This window comes from Lissotriton helveticus, chromosome 3_1, assembly GCF_964261635.1.
Source record: "Lissotriton helveticus chromosome 3_1, aLisHel1.1, whole genome shotgun sequence".
NCBI lineage: Eukaryota > Metazoa > Chordata > Amphibia > Caudata > Salamandridae > Lissotriton > Lissotriton helveticus.
The window spans coordinates 137,803,570-137,829,282 of NC_136061.1; the positions used below are offsets into that span (position 1 = coordinate 137,803,570).

Here is a 25,713-nt window from a genome sequence, read left to right on the forward strand (position 1 = left end):
AAACAAAAAAGGACTAAACTAATGAAAATCCAATCAGGAAAACGTGATATTGAAGTTCAAAGGTTTCGGTTTAAATACCACTAAAAAGCACAAAGTGCCAACAAGGGACATATGGTAGTTCCAGACTGGGACAAAGTCACAATTTCAGGCTGACCGCAATGGGCACCTATAGGGACCAGGTTAGGCCTGCTGAACAAGGTACCTTAAATCCTGGTTGTAGAGCGTTGCATGGATGTGAGGCAAGGAAGCATTGCACGGTCGAAGCGATGCACCTGTTTCGAGATGTGTTGAGGCTGTGGTGTAAGGTCCAGTTGTGTGAATCTGGGCTTGTGATGCGGAGTCTGGGTGTCAAGGATGCTGCGTACAGCTTAGAGGGGGGGCGGATATCAATCTGCCGCAGATGCTAGTTCTCCTTGATTTGTCCGCCGTCTTCGACACGGATGATGATTCCATTCTTCTCACCCGTGTCGAGGCGGCCGGCATTAGGGGTTCCGCCTGGCGTGGCTCGCCTCCTTCCTGGAGAATCGCACTCAGGCCATCCATCTGGCTGACTTCTCGGCGCCCCCATGCAACATCCAATGTGGGGTCCCACAGGGTTCTTCCCTTCCCCTCTTTTGTTTAATTTATATATCTTTCCTTTAATTTTTGCTTTACAGCAAAAGGAGGTCACGGTATTCAATTATGCCGATGACCTCCAGCTGATCTTTAACCTTTCCTCTTCTCCGGCTTCTATCTATAATTTCCAATCTATCATGATTTTTATCAGGGACTGGATGAACTGTAACCACCTTAAGCTCAATCCGGATAAAACCGAATTAGTGCTTACAGGTGGCAGTTCCAGTCCCTGGACCCCTCTTTTTTGGCCTCCCTCCTAGGGCACCCCTCCCTCACCTTCTTCCTCTGTAAAAAACACTGGGGATCAAACTTAACGCCAATCTTACTCTGCACTCTCAGATCAGTTCTGTAGTTTCATCTTGCTTTCTGAACCTTCGCACAATTCGTAAGATTTCACACTTTTTTCTTTTTCTGCCCTTAAAATTATTCTTTTAGCCATGGTCATGTCACGCCTTGACTATGGCAACATTTTGTATACTGGTGCTCCTGCTTACGACCTCCGGCATCTGCAACTTATTCAGAACCAAGCAGCCCGGCTCATTTACAAACTCCCCAAGTCCCATCATGTCACTCCCCTGTTGCGAGCCCTTCATTGGCTCCCTATTCGCGAACGTGCTCTCTTTAAAATGGGTTGTACGACCTTTCAGGCCTTAGCCGGAACTGCGCCAGCCTTTATCAGCTCCCAAATTAAGGCACACGCCCCAAATAGGCCTTTACACTCCTCCACACAACACTTATTATCAGTTCCCCACTTCAGGAAAATGAAATCTGGGGGCCTGAGGTTCTCCACCCTGGCTCCCACCTTCTGGAATACTATCCCTTTCACTGTTAGGTCCTCCTCTTCTTACCTTGACTTTCGTAAAGCTCTCAAAACCCTTCTCTTCTCACGAGCTTTCTCGCCCTAAGCTGTCTCTTCCTATTCCTCTGGGTTAGTGTCCCCAGCGCCAAGAAACCGCCTGGTGACCGAGCACTTTACAAGTCTTTTAATTTCAATTTCAATTTCAATTTCAATTCTCAAATTACGATTTTCTATGAGAAAATCGCAATTTGAGAATCGCAATTTCAAGGGTGTCAGGGTGTCCAAAGGACATCTGTTGCACCCCTGGAATGTGCCTCTAAGTACATGTGGCGCACATACATGCCCTAAGCGCATGTCTGTGCACCACATGGCCCTTTGAATTTTTAAAAAAAATGCATTTTGAAATGAAATCGCAAAATACCATCTACTTGGAGTAGGTGGTATTTTGCGATTCCTTAAGCCAAAATCGCATTTTAAAATTCACTCCTACATAGCATTTAAGGAATCGCAAAATTGCGATTCATTAAATGCTTGAGCAAAATAAGGAATCGCAATTTTGCTAATGTGCACCTACATACCAAAGCACCGTTTGCGATTCCCAGAAGGTGGGAGCCAGGGTGGCGAATCGCAAACGCCTCCCTACATAGGCCCCTTAGTCATTAGTCATTCTGCCTGAGGTACACGTCTGACATGCCCTTCAATCCACCTGGTAAAAAATAAACTACAGTTATTCAAGCATCACTTGGCCATATACATCACACTGACTAAAGCAGCTAATGCCAGCATGCACAGATGAGTTGTATGATGTTACCCTGCATGCATTTACCCCGCATGCTTTTACCTCCCAGTTTTTACTCTGCAATATTTTTACAACACAGAGCTTTACAACACACTCCATTACAACGCATACCCCATTCAATTACTATTCTAGCTCCAAGGGGCGTTATTTTGGGGAATGCATTGTAACAGTTTGCGGTGTAAAGCCCTGCGCTGAAAAGTTTTTGCAGAGTAAAGGATGTTTCCCGCATAGATGTCATCAACTCTCTAAACAGTAGCACTCATTTATCTGGCCTTGTCACAAGAGTCACCAGAATGCTCACTCTGTCGGGTGTGACCACTTTTCATAAGACACTACAAAGCTGATAAGCTTGAATGGGGCCTTACTGGCTTTACCACTACGTGCATGACTCGACCACACTACAACGAGACCTATGCCTTTTATCAGTCGTTTCTATTTCTGGTGGACACAAAAAACTATGAAGACCATTTAGAGACTAGTGACCAATGCGGTGTAACGCAGCACATATTGGAGGAAAGTGAGGGCAGGTGACGATAAGGAATGAGAGATAAACAACAAATTAGTTTGAAAACGACTAGGGCAGAAGTGCGGGCACTGGTTATAACTAATTCAGTAGAAATCTGAAGACAGCAGTAGGTCTGTGTACTACAAACATGGACAGACTATGTCCTGGTTGTAAAAGGTGTGTTTGTGGTAGCCTGAAGAGCCTCACCTTCAAAGACATGGGACTGTTCCCAAAACCTGGGGGTTGTTGTATGGACAGGAGGGGGTCTGTTGAACTTTATTCCTATGGGACCCTTCAGCAGGGACTCCAGACCATCTGAGGGCATACTGATTATCTGCACTTCATGCATGAAAGTGTGCCAGTGCTGATGCAAATGTTATTAGCCTCAGAAACACAGTGGGGCATATTACCAAGCAATAGCGATAATTATCGCTTTTGCTTGGTTAGAGAGAAAATTTTAACGCTGAGCTGCGGCGATTTTTATCGCAGATAAACCTTGGTATTACCAAGGTTTATCGCAAATGCGATAAAAAACGGCCACAATGCATGAATATCGCTGAAAAGTCAGCGATATTCATGCATTACCGAGCTAATGCTCTTAGCCATGTTATCCACCTCCCATTGGATAACATGGCTAAGAACTGCTCAGGGCAGGTGTTAGCTTTTGGAGATATTCGCGCTAAGCGCGAATATCTCCAAAAGTTGGTAATAGGAGATAGCGATGTTAGCGACTGTTTCCAGTCACTAACATCTTGGCACGCCCACTTTGCATGTCAATAGTGATAAATATCACTGACATGCAAAGCGGGGCCCAAGATGGTCGCTATCTCCTACTAGCTGTCACTAACTGGTGTTAGCGACAGCTAGGTAATAGGGAGATAACTTTATCTCCGCTTTCTTGGCTTTTAAAGCCAAAAAAGCGGAGATAAACCCCCTTGATAATATGCCCCAGTGTGCTTTGGCACAATGCAAGAAAAATCCCTCACAGAGCAGAATAGCCGCAGGTAGTGGGTGAGGAGGAGTCAAAGCACATGTGAGTGAGGAGCAAGGGGACTTGAGTGAGGGCTCACGGCCGGGAGATGGGTGACTCCTTAAAGTCTGTCATTATCCCTGCTGAGAAAGCCTGCACTTTGCCATAAGCCATCGTAGTGGAAGACTTTTAACAGGCCCAGTTACAACTAACAAAATGACCGGGCCCAGCAGGTGACACTTTTTCTACCTCACCTGGACTTGGATCTGCCTTCAACTTGCCAGGCTAGGTGACGCAAACTCTGATTCCTTCACGACATGAACTGCAGGGCCCAAAATCAACACCTTGTCCTTTGCTCCCCACAAGTCCAGCTGAAACATCACACCGGATCTAAAAAGGCATTCAGCTCCACCATTAACGCATGTGTGGGATCCAAGCTGATTCTGCCAAATATGTCTTCAGTCCTGATGACAAACTGTGCAGACTCCATTTCCTGGTTTCCCATCTACATCCTTTACAACACCCTTTCCCACCCTGTAACAAGTTAAGAAATGATGGGATGACAATGCTCTCCACTCCCTGATTTACTAAATCGGCTCAGTTGTGGTCCGTGGCACCGACGGAGAGAGCTGGCCTTATTTCCTGAGCTGTAGCCAGGGGAGGCGAGGCTGTACTCTCATGCATTATAGGTGTCATCATTGTACCGTAATTTACCTAGACGTCAGGTTGGTAGGTTGGAAGTGGTTCAACCTAATTTCCATGATTATTTGCACTTCACATTTTCACATACGCAGTAGCATAAAAATCTTGTAGGTCTTGAGGAAGGCCAAGATTACATTTAAGATTACATTTAATCTGAATGACTGACACATGTAGAGCTTGACTTTGATCCTATGCAGTTACTATTTCAAAACTGCTTCTGCACTGTTTTTAAATGTGGTGACAATAGATTACAAATAAAGTGTTTTTTTCTCTATTGACAACCAATTTTAATTAGCACATCACTGTTCAAATTTCTTGCACTGCGCCCACCACTCTTTTAAAAACAAATGTTGTCCTTCACATTTGTTGGATTGTAGCAAATCCTAGTTATATTCATCTCAATTGAAAACATCCCTGAGCTCCTCCCTCTCAGAGAGGGGGTTGTAGTCCTTGGTTGCACTAGGTTGCAACCAAGAGGATATCCCAGATGACGAAGCATGTCACCACGGTGAGTGATGGGATACTGTCATTTTAAAAGGATTTTTACTGATTACACCATAAGGTCCTTTTTCTGTGCCAGCTGCTTTAGGAGCTCTCTTTTAGGCTCATAGACCCATGGATATTTTGTTGTCGTTTGAGCTTCAAATGCCCAGGGCTAACTTTACCCTTATGTCATCAGGGGGTGGAGTCTGGTCTTGATGCTAGGTCTTTGCCGAGCTAATAACCCCACAGGCCTCAGGGCTGTGAGAGTGCCAATCCAGCAAACGCTCTATAGACTTTTGGCCCGCCCGGGGGAGAACAGTTAGGAAAAGCGCTGCCATGACACAAATTCAGTAAGTACAGCAGGCCCCAGTTCAAAGGAGTGGTGTGGCTCACTGGTTAGAGGCGAACAAAGAAAAACCAAAGGTGATGATGGACGGAGTGTTGACAATACAAACACTCACCCCCAGTCAACAGATCTGGGTTTAATCCATCACCGTTCTTTAGCTCACTCCGCCACCCCAGTTCAGACATGGCCATATGCAAATCAGTCTGACCCTGTGCCTTATGGGAACAGTCCAGCCCGAACTGCCAAGCCATGTCTTCCCTGGACCGGAATCAAGCTTCCCAGGACCGGTTTCTGGCATTACAGCCGTCTTCAGCCGGGCTTGCTTGACTCCAGTGGCAAAGTGAGCAAGGGACTCACGTCTGAGCATACCCTGCCAACTTAGGGCGAACAAAGAAAAACCAAAGGTGATGATGGACGGAGTGTTGACAATACAAACACTCACCCCCAGTCAACAGATCTGGGTTTAATCCATCACCGTTCTTTAGCTCACTCCGCCACCCCAGTTCAGACATGGCCATATGCAAATCAGTCTGACCCTGTGCCTTATGGGAACAGTCCAGCCCGAACTGCCAAGCCATGTCTTCCCTGGGCCGGAATCAAGCTTCCCAGGACCGGTTTCTGGCATTACAGCCGTCTTCAGCCGGGCTTGCTTGACTCCAGTGGCAAAGTGAGCAAGGGACTCACGTCTGAGCATACCCTGCCAACTTAGGGCGAACAAAGAAAAACCAAAGGTGATGATGGACGGAGTGTTGACAATACAAACACTCACCCCCAGTCAACAGATCTGGGTTTAATCCATCACCGTTCTTTAGCTCACTCCGCCACCCCAGTTCAGACATGGCCATTTGCAAATCAGTCTGACCCAGTGCCTTATGGGAACAGTCCAGCCCGAACTGCCAAGCCATGTCTTCCCTGGACCGGAATCAAGCTTCCCAGGACCGGTTTCTGGCATTACAGCCGTCTTCAGCCGGGCTTGCTTGACTCCAGTGGCAAAGTGAGCAAGGGACTCACGTCTGAGCATACCCTGCCAACTTAAGGCGAACAAAGAAAAACCAAAGGTGATGATGGACGGAGTGTTGACAATACAAACACTCACCCCCAGTCAACAGATCTGGGTTTAATCCATCACCGTTCTTTAGCTCACTCCGCCACCCCAGTTCAGACATGGCCATATGCAAATCAGTCTGACCCTGTGCCTTATGGGAACAGTCCAGCCCGAACTGCCAAGCCATGTCTTCCCTGGACCGGAATCAAGCTTCCCAGGACCGGTTTCTGGCATTACAGCCGTCTTCAGCCAGGCTTGCTTGACTCCAGTGGCAAAGTGAGCAAGGGACTCACGTCTGAGCATACCCTGCCAACTTAGGGTGAACAAAGAAAAACCAAAGGTGATGATGGACGGAGTGTTGACAATACAAACACTCACCCCCAGTCAACAGATCTGGGTTTAATCCATCACCGTTCCTTAGCTCACTCCGCCACCCCAGTTCAGACATGGCCATATGCAAATCAGTCTGACCCTGTGCCTTATGGGAACAGTCCAGCCCGAACTGCCAAGCCATGTCTTCCCTGGACCGGAATCAAGCTTCCCAGGACCGGTTTCTGGCATTACAGCCGTCTTCAGCCGGGCTTGCTTGACTCCAGTGGCAAAGTGAGCAAGGGACTCACGTCTGAGCATACCCTGCCAACTTAGGGCGAACAAAGAAAAACCAAAGGTGATGATGGACGGAGTGTTGACAATACAAACACTCACCCCCAGTCAACAGATCTGGGTTTAATCCATCACCGTTCTTTTGCTCACTCCGCCACCCCAGTTCAGACATGGCCATATGCAAATCAGTCTGACCCTGTGCCTTATGGGAACAGTCCAGCCCGAACTGCCAAGCCATGTCTTCCCTGGACCGGAATCAAGCTTCCCAGGACCGGTTTCTGGCATTACAGCCGTCTTCAGCCGGGCTTGCTTGACTCCAGTGGCAAAGTGAGCAAGGGACTCACGTCTGAGCATACCCTGCCAACTTAGGGCGAACAAAGAAAAACCAAAGGTGATGATGGACGGAGTGTTGACAATACAAACACTCACCCCCAGTCAACAGATCTGGGTTTAATCCATCACCGTTCTTTAGCTCACTCCGCCACCCCAGTTCAGACATGGCCATATGCAAATCAGTCTGACCCTGTGCCTTATGGGAACAGTCCAGCCCGAACTGCCAAGCCATGTCTTCCCTGGACCGGAATCAAGCTTCCCAGGACCGGTTTCTGGCATTACAGCCGTCTTCAGCCGGGCTTGCTTGACTCCAGTGGCAAAGTGAGCAAGGGACTCACGTCTGAGCATACCCTGCCAACTTAGGGTGATCAAAGAAAAACCAAAGGTGATGATGGACGGAGTGTTGACAATACAAACACTCACCCCCAGTCAACAGATCTGGGTTTAATCCATCACCGTTCTTTAGCTCACTCCGCCACCCCAGTTCAGACATGGCCATATGCAAATCAGTCTGACCCTGTGCCTTATGGGAACAGTCCAGCCCGAACTGCCAAGCCATGTCTTCCCTGGACCGGAATCAAGCTTCCCAGGACCGGTTTCTGGCATTACAGCCGTCTTCAGCCGGGCTTGCTTGACCCAGTGGCAAAGTGAGCAAGGGACTCACGTCTGAGCATACCCTGCCAACTTAGGGCGAACAAAGAAAAACCAAAGGTGATGATGGACGGAGTGTTGACAATACAAACACTCACCCCCAGTCAACAGATCTGGGTTTAATCCATCACCGTTCTTTAGCTCACTCCGCCACCCCAGTTCAGACATGGCCATATGCAAATCAGTCTGACCCTGTGCCTTATGGGAACAGTCCAGCCCGAACTGCCAAGCCATGTCTTCCCTGGACCGGAATCAAGCTTCCCAGGACCGGTTTCTGGCATTACAGCCGTCTTCAGCCGGGCTTGCTTGACTCCAGTGGCAAAGTGAGGAAGGGACTCACGTCTGAGCATACCCTGCCAACTTAGGGCGAACAAAGAAAAACCAAAGGTGATGATGGACTGGTTAGAGGCGGCAGACCCGGAAGCAGACAACGGCCCGGGACCAGGGTTCAATTCCCAACGCGGCAGGGTCGTGTGGACCAGGGTCAGCGGACTCGATAATTCTCGCCTCGGTGCCTACTCTAACCAGGGATCACACTCGGCAACTCTGGGCATTAGCTTGCCTCATCTCTACAATGGCCCCCCACATTCGCCGGGGATGCCTGGTTTCACCTTGGAGATACCCAGTAGGGACCATCTCACAGGGATAGCCAGGACGGGTTCTCCAGCGGTCTACAGCGCCACAACGCCTCAGGGCAGCAGTGCGCTTTACAAGACACATACATATACATATATATTCAAGAGTAAGTGTGTATATGAATGTATACAAGCCCCTTTTTTTAAGCCAAAGTTAGCAAAAAGTACAGATTTGCAAGGGGAACACACCTGCCGTGACACAGATTAGTAGTGTCATGATGCCCCAGTTTCTAATACCATCAAAACTAAACAGGAAAAAGAGAGGGCCACTACACAATAATTACCATGACAGATTGAAGAATGTGGAAAACTGCCATGAAAACTGCACATTGGTCAATCCAAAAGCTATACATGTGTTTAAAAAGTGGTTTAAATTGTTGAATTCCTTTGCAGTGACACTCACTTCTCTTCCACTGTTCTTAGAAACAAGCTGTGCTGGAATGAGGTAGAGTTATAAATTGTAAGGATGCCAAGATCTGAGCATGCAATGTCAAGATTACACTGCCAAAATTACAAAATAACTATTATAGCTATCTTTGTAAAAAATAAATGGGATTGGGAAACACATTCTAGAAATGTAATAGTTCTCTTTCTATTTCTATAAATCAGTTGTATCAACATATTGTTTCCTGGGACTGGAAAGTCTTAGGGGTATATTCACAAGAACGTGTGCTAAACATCACCAAAAAAGCTACTGCACCTTTACACATCGCGGCCAATCACAGGGAAATACCCCGTGTTACAGTGGAATTCACAACAAGGCGGTAGAATGGGATAGTCTGCCAAAACCGTGGCCAATGTCTGCGATACAACCACCTTGACAGCTATAAAAACACAAACCTCAACGCGAAAACACATACGATGGGCTAAAGCGCGATAAGGAAATCAGCAGTAAGCAGCGCCAGGCCTGCAACACACACATGCAGGTGAGAAAAATCACTATAATAGTAGAAAAACACCTAATCACAAACTGGCCAACACCCAAGCACCATGGAGGCAGCCGGAGCAGGCGCGGAGGATGAACGCAACCCCACAAGCACCGCGGGCGACCAGCCCGGGACCTCTGGGACAGAGAAGGGCAAGGACAAGAAGAAGAGGAAGATGGAGTTCAGTCCGAAGGAAAACAGGATCATGATTACAGAGGTGATGGAACACCATCAACAACTGTTCGTCACCTCCAACGTGTCATTGGGAACCAAAAATGGGATATGACGGAACATCGTGGACAAGGAGAATGCCGTCAGAGAACACAGGAGGTCAATGGACGAGGCCAAGAGGCGATGGATAGACATCAAGCAAAAGACCAAGGAGAAACTCGCAGCCAACCAGAAGGCAGCAATGCAGACTGGAGGTGGGAGCCCAGCGCCACAGCTTGTGCTGGATGACATGGAGGAGCTGGTGCCGACAGTCATCAGTGTGGAGACCGTGGCCGGAGTCGGGGAACCGGACACTACTCGACAGGACACTACCACAACAAGGTGAGTGACCACCAGGTACTGGGGGACAGGTGGAGAGGCCACAATCAAGCAGTGCACACCCACAATGACTCTGGACACATCATAATACACCATCTCCCCTTCACATTGAAGGGGCACCATCAACACCCCCTGCAGAGCAGTCCCAGCCACTCTTCACTGATGAAGAGGAGGACAAGGCCAGCATCGACACCCAAGCCCTCCAACACATCAGGGACATCATCTGCAACTTACCTCCAGGATCAGGGCAGGCCAGCGGCTTTGAGGAGACCCCACCCACTACCAAAAGCACCCAGTAGGAGGCACCCACAGCCATGGCACTCTCCCAAGACCCCCAGGAACAAACCAAGACCTTCCAATGCCGTGTGCTGGAAGACCAGTGGGAGATGGCTGAGCAGGTGGGGGTGAGGTTCGGCCTCATTGCTACCAAACTGGACGCCATCCATGGGTGTCTAGGTCCAATCAATGACCCGTTTCAGTCCCTAACGGACACCCAAGGTCTGCTCCATGGTCTACAACGAGCTCTGACTGACATCGCTGGAGTCATGACGCGGAGAGAAGAACACCTGTCCGCTCAGACTCGCTGCAGTGATTCCAGCCGTGAGTTGGCACACATGCAGAGGCTTATGGAGGACATGGTGCGGATGGAGGCAGAAAGGATGGCAGCCACAGCTGCACAGCAGCTAAATGTAGCTCGGATCTACCATGCCCTGCAGATCCTCATTCACGGCATTGCTGCCACAAGGCCTGCGCTGATGAATGCTGCTGCCCCCACACCGTCCACATCTCGCCCCCTGGTGTGTCAGTGCTTCATAGTGCGGCAGGTGTATCCACTACGGCACATGATGTGCCACTGCCACACAGTGCGGCCGATAATCCTCCTCCGGCCCCTGATGTGTCAGTGGCACACAGTGCCGCAGCCGGTACTGCAACACCTACAGGTGGGGCAGAGCACACATACGGGGACGAGGACGTGGATGGGATTGTTGTCAGAAGGAGGCAGTAGCATTCATTTCTGCCACCTGGCCTGTTTCTGCTTGGTGCCGCACATGGCCTCATGACCTCCCACTGACCCCCGAAATACTCCGCTGCACTCACCTTGTACCGCGACATGGACTGCCATATACTGTTTGAGGACCTATGACATGGTGACCAGACTGAGGACTGTACCCTTCCTCTTCCACAGTACCTGTCATCCCCGGATGGATTCTGGCTGGCCCTCCATGGGCCCATATTGTGTGGTGTACTTGGCATGGCCCTGTACCGCTCCACCTGCTAAACTCCACTGTATGTGCAATAAACATCCAGTGACGCACTGCTGTGTCATGTCTTTTATCAGTCATGTATGAATGTGTGGATGGAAGAAGGGACAGTGATTTCCCTTACGTCAATGATGCTACATTGCCTATTGTGGCCCGGTTGCCGTGGACACTACAACAGGGACACGCGCGTTAGTCACTTTCTTGTCGGGACATGGACTGCACTACGCCCAGAGCCCCTGAGTCATTGTTGCAAGCCCTGCGCTGGTCCGGTGTACACCAGGGCAGACCACTCTGCTTACGCTCCTTGGGGGGGCCCACATAGCTACCTGTCGCAGGCGTACTCGCTGGTGGTGTGCCGGTCACTGGTCTAGTTGTCAGCATGTCCCGCCACTCCCTGAGGGCAGGTCTCCACACACACCACACCCACCCGGTACAGGCGTCACAGGCCATGTAACCATGGGGCCGGCAACGTCACATTCCCCGCTGCCGGCGGTGACTGAAGGACGGACGCTCCACAGTGCTCAATCATAAAGGGCCCATGATTTGCTGCACACAGGGCTGGTGGCTGACACGGACCTACTACCACGTGGCGCTGACTGGCATTGCACAGGTTTAGTGGCACCCGAGGCCTTGCAGCCGACATGGGCCTACCACCACGTGGCGCTGACTAGCGTTGCACAGGGTTAGTGGCACCCGAGATCTTTCGGCCGACACGGGCCTACCACCACCTGGCACTGACTGGCGTTACACAGGGTTAGTGACACCTGAGGCCTTGTGGTCGACATGGGCCTACCACAACGTGGCGCTGAGTGGCGTTGCACAGGGTTAGTGGCACACGTAATTGCTGAGCAGGTGTGCAGCCTGCAATGATGATGTGTGCATTGATGTGGTCTCCACCATTGATGATTCAGGACTCAGCGTCATATGTGGGACTTGCTGTGACGTGGGACGAGCCCGCATGATCAGGGACTGTTGCTTGCATGGGCATGCAGTGTGCCTACTGATGGACACACCATTGGCAGCAAGTGAGCAGTAGGACCTGTCTTCGCAAGGGCAGCGGTGTCTCTCTCTCTCTCTCCCTTAATTTCCTTCTCTCTCACTCCCTCTTCCATCCCTCTCTCTCTCTCTCTTTCTCTCTCACTCCCTCTCCCTTTCCTCTCTCTCACTCACTTCCTATCCCTTCCCTCTTTCTCACTCCCTCTCCCTCTCCCTTCCTCTCTCTCTCTCTCTCTCTCTCTCTCTCTCTCTTTCTCACTCCCTCTCCCTTCCTTTCCTTCCCTCTCTTTCTCTCTCTGGCTCACTTTCCTTCTGTTTCTCTGTGTCTCGCTCCTTTGATGTGTTCATGACACATGTCCTGATGTTGTGCTTTCTTTTCCAGGCTGTGTCATCGAGATTGTCCCTGGTAGACCCGATAGGAGTCTTCAGCATTGCTGTTTTGTTATTGGTTGTTACTTCAGTGCTGTGTGACTGTTTTTTGTCCTTCTGGCCACACGTGTGTATTTATTTTGGCACTGTGCATCATCATGCTTTTGTTGTGGCTTTTGTGTCGTGCACGGTATGTGTATGTCCGGGGGGCCTGGGGTGGTTGCGGTGGGTGTTGTGGCCCTCATGGGTATCCCCGTTGCATGATCATTGTCTCCATGACATCTGTAGGTCTTCAGGTGTGGCTCTTGGCTGGGCGCCCCATTTCTGCTGCAGGTAGTCGTCCTGCTTACCACCAGCAAAAGGCAGGTGTTAATTTCCTGCTGCTACCGCGACCTATCGCCTGTTTTTGTTCCGCATCGCAGATCTGGCAGTTCAAGTGGTGTTGTGGTTTTTTCGTGTGTTTTTGCACGGGAACACCTACTCTGGATCTCATTAGGGTTAGTTGGTGGTGTCCATCGTGGAGATACATTTTGGGCCAGTTATTGCGGGGATACAGGCGATGTCTGCAGTTTGCAGCAGCTTTTGAATGGGGTGCTAAATCTAGCTCCACATTTGTTGCGTTACGGTGGGGATAATTCGGAGTTGTGTCCTTGTGAATATCCCCCTTAGTCTTAGCAGCTGACATAAGGTAATATTTCTGTTGAGTGGTTTATTTCAACAGTGTTATGACACAATGGAAGGGGAATTTCTTTCTACTCAGTTTTAAATCAGCCCATGTATGCATATGGGTCTATTCATCAAGGTAGATTTACACATGAGAAAATCTACATGTATAAATGTACTCTTAAGCTTTGTAGCAAATCGACTACTTGTGGCTTTTCGCCATTAACAAGCATACATTTATTAGAAAGAATAGACTTTGAGACCAGGGGATGGAGCCAAACTGTAAGTTACTACTAACACCTTTTGACATGTAGGCAAAGAGCTCCGTCATCAGAACAGAGAGCTTCCTATAGTAAAGTAGAGGGAAAATAACGTATGCAGTAACAAAACAGAAATAAAGAAAAAACATGATAGCTGTCATGCTACTTCTACAAATCAGCTGAATCAACACTTTTTTTCAAGGAAGGCAAAGTCTTAGCAGCTGATATAAGGTAACATTTCTGTTGTGTGCCCTACTTTAACAGTGTTATGACACAATGGAAGAGGTATTTTTGGCTTTCCAGTTTTGAATCAACGCAATCATGCATATGGGCTGTTCATAAAGGTACATTCTCACAAGAGTAAATCTACACAAGTACGTTTACTTTTGAGACGCTCTATGTGTATGTGTGGTGAGATGGGCCTGCCCTCCCATAGGAATGCATGGGGTCCATGGTAATTCCTGGTATGAGAGGAGTGCATGGGCAAGTTAAGTATGTGCGAACTCGTGAGAATAAATGCTGCACAATGGTGTGCGCAGATTTATTGTGACTGGTGGAGAAGTGCCACTTTTAGGAGTTGGCATTTCGGTGTGCAGTGTGTCTGCCTGCCTGATGTGAATTGCATGTCTGGCTTCTGATTGACAGGTGCTGGATGATGTGGGTGGCTCCAGGAGCCAGGATGGGTTTGCCCGGTGGTGAATAGGAAGATCTGCATGTAGATGGGAGGGAAGAGTTGCACCAGGGACCTGAATAGGGCTGTGCCTTCCCTGCACAATGCTGGCTCCACCCCCTGTGGTATGTATGATGTCCCTGGCCTGTCCAGTGAAAGGGAGAGAGGAGCTGAACAAAACAAAGTGCTCAACAGCTCCCCTGAACCAGTTGTATCTGGTTCTCCCATTGACTACACTTTTAAACAAAGGATTTACTGGTATAAATATAGGGGCTGTGACCCCATGAATTTGGTCAGTTCTTGGTTTGTGCTGTTCCTGACGGAGCGTGCTTCTGTTGGGGTCCAGTGGGGGCTGCCATGAGGGCTTGCCTCCCTGGGCCCTGCATTGCCCTAATTCTCTCCGGAGATCTTTTGGCTGGGACTCATGCCTTTTTGATGGCTGGGGACTTTCTTGGACCTCCTAGAGCCCAGGGAGCGCTTTGCTTCATTTTTGTTTTATGAAGGACTTTGCTCTATATTGCTGAGGAAGAGCGTGGGCTGTGCCATGCTGAGCTGTCCTTCAGTGCAAGGGAATCTCTCGCGTAGGGATCTCCTCGTTATGCAAAGAACGGGTGCCCACCCCGCTTATGGCTCTCTGGTTTTCGGGTGCCCACCCCGCTTCTATCGTTAATCAAATAGCGGGTGCCCACCCTGCATTGCCGGCGAGAAATCACCGCCACGGCCTGGGGAGAAAATAGGAGCTGTGGGCCGGAGCAGCATGACCCGGAAGCCAGACGAGCTGCCTGAGTCCGGGCGGAGCCACGGCCGGAAGGGGGTGCAAGGAGGAAGTGTGTGCCTGCCCCACAGGGCTCCTGCATGCCGGTGGGAGCCCTGAACAATGCTCGGGAGAATGCCTCGCGGGGCTCCCGTGATCGGTTGGGAGCCCCGGTGCCGGAGGAGAATTCCTGCAAAGTCCTGGGTCACAGGAGGGGGCCTGGGTGAGTAGAGGAGTGACAGAGCTTCCAGGCTCCACGGTGAAGTCCTGGTCCCAGGAGGGGGACTGGACGAAGAAGAGCCCACGCGAAGAAAGAGCCTCCCCCGACCAGAGCCGATGAATAGGGCTCCGTGGGGGCGACAGTTCTTGGGTATTGTAGTGCCCTTGGGGCACAGAGTCAGAGCGGCCCCGTTCGTGCAGCAGGCCGCTCCAACATGGCAAGATTTGTTTTAAAGGGCCCCGGGGTAGTCCCGAGGCTCCATGGCAGTCAGTGCAGCCCCATCTAGCAGTGGGCCGTTCCAGCGTGGGGCATAATTGTTGACAGAGCCTGCGTGGCTCCAACGATTGGCACAATTACTTTTAGAGCCTAGGTGGCTCCAACGTTGGCCCAGACTTGTCCATGCTTTTCCTGTTTGGGCACATTTATCTTCAAGGCACAGTGGTGCCAGGGCCCATTTTCCCTTGATCTCAGCTGCCCTGTGAGAGCGCAGGCAGCTGCAACAATGGCGCCGTTTGATTTAGGAGTCCCCGAGAGGGACAGGAGCGGCACACTGGTGCCAGGCCTCATTGGATTCCCAGCTGCCCAGCAAGTAGTGGGCAGCTGCACCGTTTAGGTATTTCTTGACTTTGGGCACATGTCTGAGTTAGGAGTGAATTGCAGTCCATTGCACCTGACACTGACAGCTGCGCAGAACTTAGTGCCAGCTGCACCGTTTAGGTTTGCGTAGTGGCGCAATTGGATTCCGCTGCTAGACAGCTCGCTCTGACTTTGGGGACACAGGGCCTTTGAGCCCCTTTTCTGAGATGGCCAGTTGGCCAGGGGGGCTGGGAGGTAAATAGGGCACCAGGCCCTAATGTGATTTATGTGCTAAGAGGATTTTGGTGCTAGGAAATGCAATTCACGTAGTATGTTTTTACCCACCCTGTGTTATACCTCTAAAAGAGGTATTTTATGATTATGAGGTTGTTTTGCATATCATGGTTTATGCCAGTGGGATTATGAGTCAATGTGATTTACACCCCTAATGTGAGTTATGCTTAGGAGGTTAGGGTCTAATGTGTTTAGACTTGTGAGAGGATTGCATAATGTGTTTATGCTGGTGAGGTTGGCGCAGAATGTAATTCGCGCCTGATGTGATACTGTGCATAATGTCGTTTATGTTACAGGCTGATGCTAAGTACAGTGATTACCAGTGTTTACTGGTTGTACGTTTATGATCTGTTTTACTTTTACCAAGTTCGCTTTGTGATGGTTCTGACAGAGGTCCATGTGGCCCTGACATGTGTATATAATCCCTTGTGAATATTGCCCGTGCCAGTTGGCACAGTGTATGTTATGTGTTTACTATTCTAATGTGTTATGAGAATACAAAGGCTATTTTTGATATAACCTTGTGTGAAGTTCCTTTTGTACTGTGCCTGGGATGTTGTTGGTGTGTGCGTGCGCAAATGCTTTACACATGGCCACCGGGATAACCCTGACTGCTCATGAAAAGCTACCAAGGGGGTGAGTAGGGGTTATCTTTGGTGTGTAACGCCCTTGCCCTGACTAGAGTGGTGGTTTCTGCCTGGCTTTGGCGCAAGCCTTAGCCAACCAGAAATCCCATTTCTAACAAGGTCTTTTGCCATGTAGAGATTTAAAGATTCGGGAACCTGTTTTGAAATAGACCTCAGAACTTCAGGAAGCCAGTGCAGTTTTTTCCTCAAGGGTTTGATGTGGCAATATCGAGACTGCTGAAAGACCAGTCTAGCTGCCTGATAATCTACAATATGTGCGCAAAGCCAGAAAGAAGTCCCATACAAAGAGCATTGGTATAGTCAATGTGGGACATTACTAAGGCAATTATATTTTGAATAACCGCTTTGATGGTAAAGTACCTTCTTATTTTCTTTATTTTTCTTAAACAGGAAATAGGATGAGATCACTGTGCCTATCTGAGATTTCAGAGATTAATCCTCATCCATGAGGATGCCAAGACTTTTCACCGCTTTTTTGAGAGGGGATTAGTACCCATTTCTGAAGGCCAAAAAGAGGGGTTTCATAGGTGAAGTTTGTTCTTCGCCAGCATTAACTCCATTTTGTCTGAGTTCAATTTCAGTTGATGATTATTCATCCAATACTCTATGTAAAGCATGGTGTTTTAAAGCAAGGTTATAGATTCTGGTGTGTTATTGATCGTATCATCAACATAGGCATATATATCTTCACTTTTCGCAGATGGAGAGAGTATATCGGGCCGGATAAAGAAAGTGTATATGAGAGGAGAGAGGGAGGTGCCCTGGAGCACTCCACAGCCAAGTTGAACTTTTGGCAGATGGGTGCCTGCCTGACTAGGTGAATATTGGGAAGAGGTAGGGCCAGGAGTTAGCTACATCTGGCTGTGATAGGATAGCTTTTTTTTAAGTTAATCAAGTTCCTGCACACAGTCTACACACCCTCCTGTGAGGAAAAGAAAAACTCCGGCCCTTACTTAAGGCCTTTTGTCCCTGTTTTGGGAACAACATCACTAATCAGCTTCCAGGAGGTTCCTGGAGCTCATGCAAATGGGCTAGCAAAGGCTTTAGGCAGTGAAAAAGTAACTTTCTAAAATAATCTTTTCCTTAATAGTTATTATAAATTCTATTTTACCATTAAATTAGATTTGTAAAAACAATAAAGAGCCTTTAAATTATATTTATATCTACTTCGTGAGCTAAATTAGCATTATTAAGTGTAATATCATAACCCAGTTGTTTGATATGGAAGAGCTACTATAGTGAAAATCAGTTTTAGGGCTTTTTCACTGTAGGGATGTGTAACTTTTAAATGTCCATCGAGCCACCATCATTTTCACCGTCTGTACTTCCCTCACAGTGACAGTTAAGGTGTGTCCAAATCAGGGAGTCCTGCTTAATGCATTGCATCGGTTACAGGAACGTATCCTCTACCATAGGGGCAAGTTCTCTGTTGATATGGATTCCCAGGTAACAAAGTACCCATGGCACCCATCTCATGTGATAGGCATGTATACAGACATTGGTACTTTACTTCTGAAGTATACAAGGACGTGTAACAGGAAGCAAAGCAATTCTCAATGTCTCCAGGGTGCACTAGTTGGTGTCCCAACTCATTGTGGATTATAGGGATGGCTAGATGGTGTTCCCACTGCCCCAGCTGAGTGGCCAACAATCTTCCAGCTTTTTCTCTGGGATCATATTGACCCTTCTGGCATTTGATCAGTGCTTTCTAATCTACCATGAAAAAACACAAATTCCATCTGCCTCCATATGCAGGTATGGGGTGTATCTTGCTGTACATTTTAACTGTCTGTAGGGCACAAGGGTCAGCTTGAACCCTATGCTTTACTTGTGTAGAATGTACATCAGTTTCCCTCTCAAAATCGTTTTGCCTGCTGCCTAGAGAACATTGTGCGAGCACACCGACCTCTCATTATCAGAAAAGTATCACTAGTTATGATAGTGGTGCTGCTCTTTATGCTCAGTTAGCTTATAGGTGAGCGCATTTGTTTGCCAATGGATTGGGGGAGAAAGATATTACTCCTACATCAATGCCTAAAAGGATTGGGCTGTGGCTGATCAGGAGTGCCTCCAGGATATCAAAGTAGGTATAATTAGGGAGTAGCCCCCTGTGAATTAGGTAATAAACAATACGGGATTGGGTTCAATGAGGGCAGAATAATAAAGTGCAATCCCTGCGGATGGATGTAATAATCACCAGACATCTACCAATGAGTGGTCATCCAAGGGCCGTATCATTGCAGTGATAGGAATATGTGCACCTAGTCCTGTCTAGTATTTGGGTCTGGCGGTAAATTCCAATCCCCCTTTACAGGACAGGTGATTTTCCTGGATGACGGCAGCAATCTAGATAGTTGTGTGGAAGCAGATTTTGTCAGTAGTGGTAGCATACATGAATACCACCTGTTGAGGACTTGCATCTTGGCGAATACCCATTGACCCCCCTCATTCACCCATTCACCCATGTCTTTAGGACCTTGCAGGGTAATCTCTTTCCTATGAGGATGGCTTTCTTGGAACAGCTGCCTAAATATAAAGTTTCTCCTTGATCATTTAGACACAGTACTGCTGATGACTGTGCCCAAAAATTCTTGCTTAAGTTTGAACAATTCTAATAGGGACAGGTGGGTTTTGTGTAGCAGTGCTCTATCGGTGTGTATTGTGTTCAGGTAATGTAAGATTTTCTTTTACTTGATGTAGTAGGACAACCAATTCGTAGTCACAGAGATTAGTGTCAGTGGCTTAAACATTGTGCTGTGTGGCCCATAGTGGGTGTGCCACTCTAGATGTGGTTGAGATCCGTGAAAGATACAACATCCTAGAGGAAGTAAGTGAAATGTAATGATGAGGCACTGTAGGGTTGGGGCAGGGAATAAGGGGAAAGCTGGAGTGACTTGAAAATGTGCTTTTGGAGCCAGGCTCTATCTCCAAAACAGCAGTGGTGTGTCCAGTTGCCTATATTGTAGGAATGAAATGGGGTAGTGAAATTTGGTTCTAGAAATCTGACCTGTATAGTGGGTAGGGTATGGGTAGCCATTGTAGACCCACTGGGTTTAGTTTTAAACTGCCATAATGACCTGGCAAGTTTAACCTTTTGCCAGGCCCATACCTTCCTTTTCAATACATATACATTGCCCCTAAGTTAGGTCCTTGACAGCCCATGGCAGGGTGCAGTGTATTTAAAAAGTAGGACATGTACTTTTATGTTTTAAATGTCCTACTAATGAAAACACTCTAACATTAATTTTTCATTACTGCAAGGCTTATCTCTCTCTACGGATTTTATATTTTATAAGTGTAATTTCCAGTTGAGAAGTGACTGAATCCCCAAGTTTGGTGTCTCTGAAATCATAATTTACAAGTCCTGTTTGTTGAAGTCTCCTCTACTTCAAAGGCACAACTGGGTATAAGCACTGGACCTCTGACACCACCCCTTGAGTACATTTCTGGAACTGTGAAGACGGTGCCTGGAAGAACAACTGCTATTCTGGTGATGGACTGCCACTCTGCTTGACTGCTACTTTGCTGGACTCCTGCTTTGCTATTTTGCCCTGCTACATGGTGTTCCTTGCCTGGTTGAGAAGGACTGGACTTGCTTCACTTGAACCCAGAATGTTTCCAAGGGCTTGCTTTCAGATTTGAAGTCTCAGGGAGCTAAAAAACGTCCATCCATCTAGCTCCTACACCTCGACTGGACAATCCTTTATTCTGTCCTGCCATGTGGTGCCACAACGCCTGGATCGGAACCAACGCATCCTATGCTATGTTGGCAGAATCAACACATGGCCACTGTTGCAGGAATAGGACCAGTGCATTGCCCTTGAAACCAGTGCACTGCCTTTGGAACTGCCACTTCAGGACCAAAGCACTGAATGTAAAATATTGACGCATCGCCTCTACTGCATGGAGAAACCCTGCACCTCACCTTTGGAACAGTCACATCTTGGAACTGGCTCATCACCTTCGAACCTGACGAACGCCACTGTTGCCTGGAGAAAATAGTCGCATCACCCCTACTGCATGGGAACACTGATGCATTGCTCGATTGTGCCCCGCTTCGTTGTTGATGTAGCCAGGATCACAGTAATTTTGTTTGTTCAGCGAGCCTAACTGGGTCCCTGTATCCGGCGGGCGCTCCACCGAAGTCAGTCTGAACTTTTGACTTGCGCGACCAGATATCCTAAGTAAGCGCTTACTGCTTACAAGTGCTATTTTACAGTTTATTCTTTAAAAATTCATATCTCAAGTTCTACTTATTGAAATGTTTTTGGTTTTGTCTTGTTTTATTTAATAAATTATGCTCTATATTTCTAACTAGGTGTGAAATCTTTTGTGTATTTGTTTCACTGTTTTTTTGTTTGAGGTCTTGCACAAATACTTTTCAAATTGCCTCTAAGTTAAGCCTGACAGCGCTGTGTCAAGATATCAGAGGGTGAGCACAGGCTCATTTAGGTTTCGCATGCTTCTTAACCTGATTAGGATTGTGGTTTCTGCCTAATGTGGGTTCATACCCTAGTCTACCAGCAACCCAATTTCTAACACCCGCCAATTGAGGCACAAACACTCAGATAATTCCAATTCGAGTCAGAGCTCAGAACACTGGAGAAGGTATCGATTTCCTCATAATAATTGTAATGTATAGTAACTGAACAGCAAACAATGGATATGCTTAGTCCGCTTCAATGTCTCCATTCCCCCAGACAGCTGCTTCAATGGAAGTATTGACTTATACATGTCACTATCCATTTGAAATGCTTCTATGACTTGATGGAGACCAGTTCAGTCCAATTGTCTCTTTTACATTTACCGGACACCATGCGATGCTAGGGATATCTGTATTGCTTGTATCAGTGTATGCTAGAATCCCTTTGAGATCTAAGTAAGTGGGAAGATCCATGGCGATGATAGCTAGTTTTAATCAGGAGAAGGGACATTGTACCTTCTAGTGATTAAAAACCTCAGCAAACCTTAGGCCTCGGTGGTGCGTTTGGGTAGTGGAAAGCCAGCTCAGCAGTAGGAGGTGGGGGAAGGAGGTGCTTGAGAAAGTCTGCTTCTACCCTCTGTCTGCGGTTGATGAGGTTGTATGCTAACAAACAGCAGTTGGCTTCCATCCCAACTCTGAAGGATCACTACACCACAAAATAGCATAGTCTAACCATTCAATACAACTACGGGCCTAGGATCAACTTGCACATTTTGCTTGTGCACATCTTGTTTAGTGACTGAGGCCCTGCAAAAAAAATGTGTTTCTTTCTGGGTCTCCACTAATGCAGATAGGGGAGTAATTTTTGTGAATCTTCCTAATGTAGAAATGCATTTATTTGTATTTCTTTGATGCCAAGTTTAGAAGCAGCGAAGCACTGTACCTAGTTGGGGGAAGAGGTAATGAACGTGTGCATTAGGTCTGGGTTAATCAATACACTGAATAATAGGATTTAGAAGATTAATCAGAATTACCAAAACATTGATAGCTAACCTCCAGTGAAATTCATTCTCTGTAAATATTTCTCATGCAAACATATTGGTGATAACAACAAAACGTGGTTGGATTTAATTGTTTGCAGTTCTCCTGTACAAAGATGGAGCAGAGGAGGATATCATTGTGCATCGACCATGGGACCTGAGGAACCTTGTGGTCAAATTGATGTTCGAAGGAGGAGAGTTGAACCACACTTATCTCTGGAGGGATATTATTCCAGATACATTTGCATCTTGGACCTCCTCACACCAAAGTATTTTTCAATTACATTTCATTTTCAAAAGGAATTATCATTGTCTCAATTATAACACTATTACTCACTAATTAGACCCTCTCAACAAATGAGCCTACAGCAAATACACCCCGCCTCCATAATCTCACAGTATACTTCAGCTTCCGCTGTCATTTTGCACACTCTGGCAAGTTTTAAATCTTCCAACAATTTCTTAAATTCCACTCAGCCTTAGAAGGTGCAAACAACATCTGGTGTAAAACAAGGTAGTGTCCTAGCCCCCATTCTTTTTAACCTTTTTTGGCAGATCTCTCTACTGAGCTCGATGAGCAGAAGACTTATGCACTGAGCTTTGGAGGTCAACAAATGTCGCATATCCTCTACGATGATGACCTGGTACTGTTTAGCAACACTCAAATAGGCCTTCACAGGCTGCTTAATTCTTTTGGAGCTTACACTGAAAAGAATGGCCTGGAATAAATCTTTTGAAAACAAGAGTGATGGTTGCAATCATACTTCTAAGAAAAATCAAATATGATTCATTAATGGAAACAAAATTGATGAGGTTAAACTCTATGTATACCAGGGAGGGAAAATAGACACAAACTGCTGCTTTGGTTCCCAGAAGAAAGAGATATAGGCAAAAGTGCAGACCATTAATTATGGCTTTTCGTCATTGGCCAGATCCATTCGAGGCCCTGAACTGAAACCCATGAGATTAGTTATGAAAGCCAGATTGCTGCCAACCCTCGCATACGGATCAGAGATAATGCTAGGTGATGAGGCTCCTCTGCTAGACAAATTGATGATAAAGCCTACAAACAAACCTTCAGGCTCCGTAGGTCGGTCTCTCCTGCACAGCTCCGGTTAGAATTCCTACTGACAAAATAGACACTTGCTAGGCCGGTGGCATTCGTAAAGCTCTGTCGGAATCTGCACGCAGCAGTTGAAAACACCCTGGCTAATTTAGACTTGACTGAAATCAAGTTACAACGGGGTAATGGCGCTTAGAGAAATATCTTGAAAATAGCATCAGGTTGGTCGGATTGGGTGACTTATGGACCTCTAATACCTCTGGGCAAACCTTTAAGAAGTTAGTAATGAAATCAACCAAACTGCAAAGCTGGATGGCAGATAAGGAAAGCCTATCTAGACGTCATCATGGGAGACTGGTGTTGAAATCATACTCCATTCTAAGAGAATCATCTTTGCTGGCAGCACCTTTTCACCGGAAAATCAAACAGTCATTTCTTGCCATAAGATTCAGAGAAATACCCACACTAGACCTTATGCCAAAATGGAGGATGGCTGGTTTAAGTGAATACCAGTCCTGCCGTTTATGCCATCAGGGGAATGAAATATTGCTCCACATTACATGCATCTGTCCAGCATTGATGGTTCAACAAAGATCTTTATTAAGATGGGAGTTCCTTGAACAGGGAATTAGGTTGTGCAGGCCTGCACTGGTGGATTCTATGGACCCATGCAATACAATGCTGAACATTAGACTAACCCAATTGATGATTTTTTTTAAAAAGATGTTCAGCCTATAGGTTGGACGATGAGTTATCTGGAGGGGGGTCCCAATTCGATCTTTAAAATGTGATAAATCAGTAGCTCTTAAGGCAAACTTAATATGAGCAGACAATCATCGAGGACAGGTTGCTAGGGATTGCTATAATTGGCTGTTCCTTATCCTGTTAAGCTCAGGCAACTACCTTGTTTATCCTGACTTTTTAATGATGCGAAGTCATGCACACTTGCACCTTCATAGGGGGAACTATTGCCCATTTTGGCATCGTACATATTCCTGCCCCAGTGCTGCGCATAAGCACTTTATTTTCCTATATTAATTTAACTAAGGGAACTTTAGTCGCCCGTATGGCAACTTTGCACTTTATGCACTAGGAAAAAGACCCATCCCTGCTGAGCCACATTTATCCAATCTATATCTGTAGCTGGCACCTTTATTTAAAAACCTGAGAAAAAAAGTGAAGGACTTGTGACACGATGCCCAGCGGTCATAATAGATGTATGATAAATCCGTTTTTTAAATTCTTTTTTTATGTATTTTTAAATTGTATGTAATGTATGATTGTGTTTATGCTTTTAATTGACTAATAAACTATTGTAACACACTCATCCTTAGAATTTGGTATTTAAATAATATTTTTCTTCAGTTTGAAAAATGTCTGGAAAAAAACACTGTGGGCTATATGGGAAACAACCTAAACATCGGTCCCACAAGTTATGCAATGGTTGACCTTCTATCAAATGTATAATCAATCACAAAATTGCGACCGGATGATGCTGTCTACTCAAGTCATAGAAACCAGCAGATTGTAACCATAGATCGTGGGAAAGAAACACGACTACATAACAGAAGAGTCAGGAAAAAAGGTGATATTTAGATAGTTGCCTAACTTACAAAAGGACGTTGGAAGCAGTGCCACCACCTTCTGCATCTCCACAGTTGGTGCTAGGAGCTTTGCCAGTGTAGAAGTGAACATTTGCCACTTCACTCTCCCCCAGCTCTTGTCACTGTGTGGAGCCCTCACTTGCACCAGGGAGTTCTACTCATAGGGGTAATGATGCTAGTTAAGGGTTCCAGATGGAATGATATCATTTGAATAGAGAAGGAGGAAGGCTGAGGTGTACGATGCATCTTCAGTAAACATGGAACTGTTCGTATGACTCAAGTGTGTGCTGCCCATCGTTACACTCGTCTTCTGACAAATTCCACATTCAATCCACACCGCTTAACACTCCTGTGTGCCGCATGTGAGAGAGCGCAAACTGACTTAAATGTATGAGTACATCACACTTACCTGTAGTAAGCACAAATCATGAAGAGAAATGCCATGAGTGCTAATAGTATCTGCAAATATATTCTGAATGTATAGCTAATGTAGAGATTTAAGTAGAAGTGGAACTAATACAGAAATGTGTGACATTATATGACTTTATTAGATGTGTTTATTTTGAATCTATGTCGTGAAGCTGCTAAACATAAGAAGGTATGTGGTTAAACGCAGAACATGGTAGGCCTCAGAGCCAGAGCTGGAGGGAAAGGGAAGGTGGTTCTTTTCACGACACAGATTGCATTAAGGGTTTTGGTCATTGCATTAAATAGGCCATGATTTATAGAAATGTTTACTTAATAATAGAATAAGAGTATTAACATGCTTTAATTAAAATGAAGAAGTAGAATGCTATAATCATAATGAGAAATATTGTAGGCCTGAAATGTTTTAGCATTGATTTACACGTACATGTCTGGGCTGAGAAATGTTGCAAGCCTTTTTCTTTTAGAAGTATATGAGAGTTGGG

General features: G+C 46.8%; 1 protein-coding gene across 1 annotated transcript in view; it reads right to left on the reverse strand.

Annotated features, from left to right (window-relative positions):
- Positions 1 to 25,713, reverse strand: part of GALNT17 (polypeptide N-acetylgalactosaminyltransferase 17) — a 1,757,718-nt gene that overhangs the window by 1,399,418 nt on the left and 332,587 nt on the right. The gene's annotated exons all lie outside the window — the stretch shown is intronic.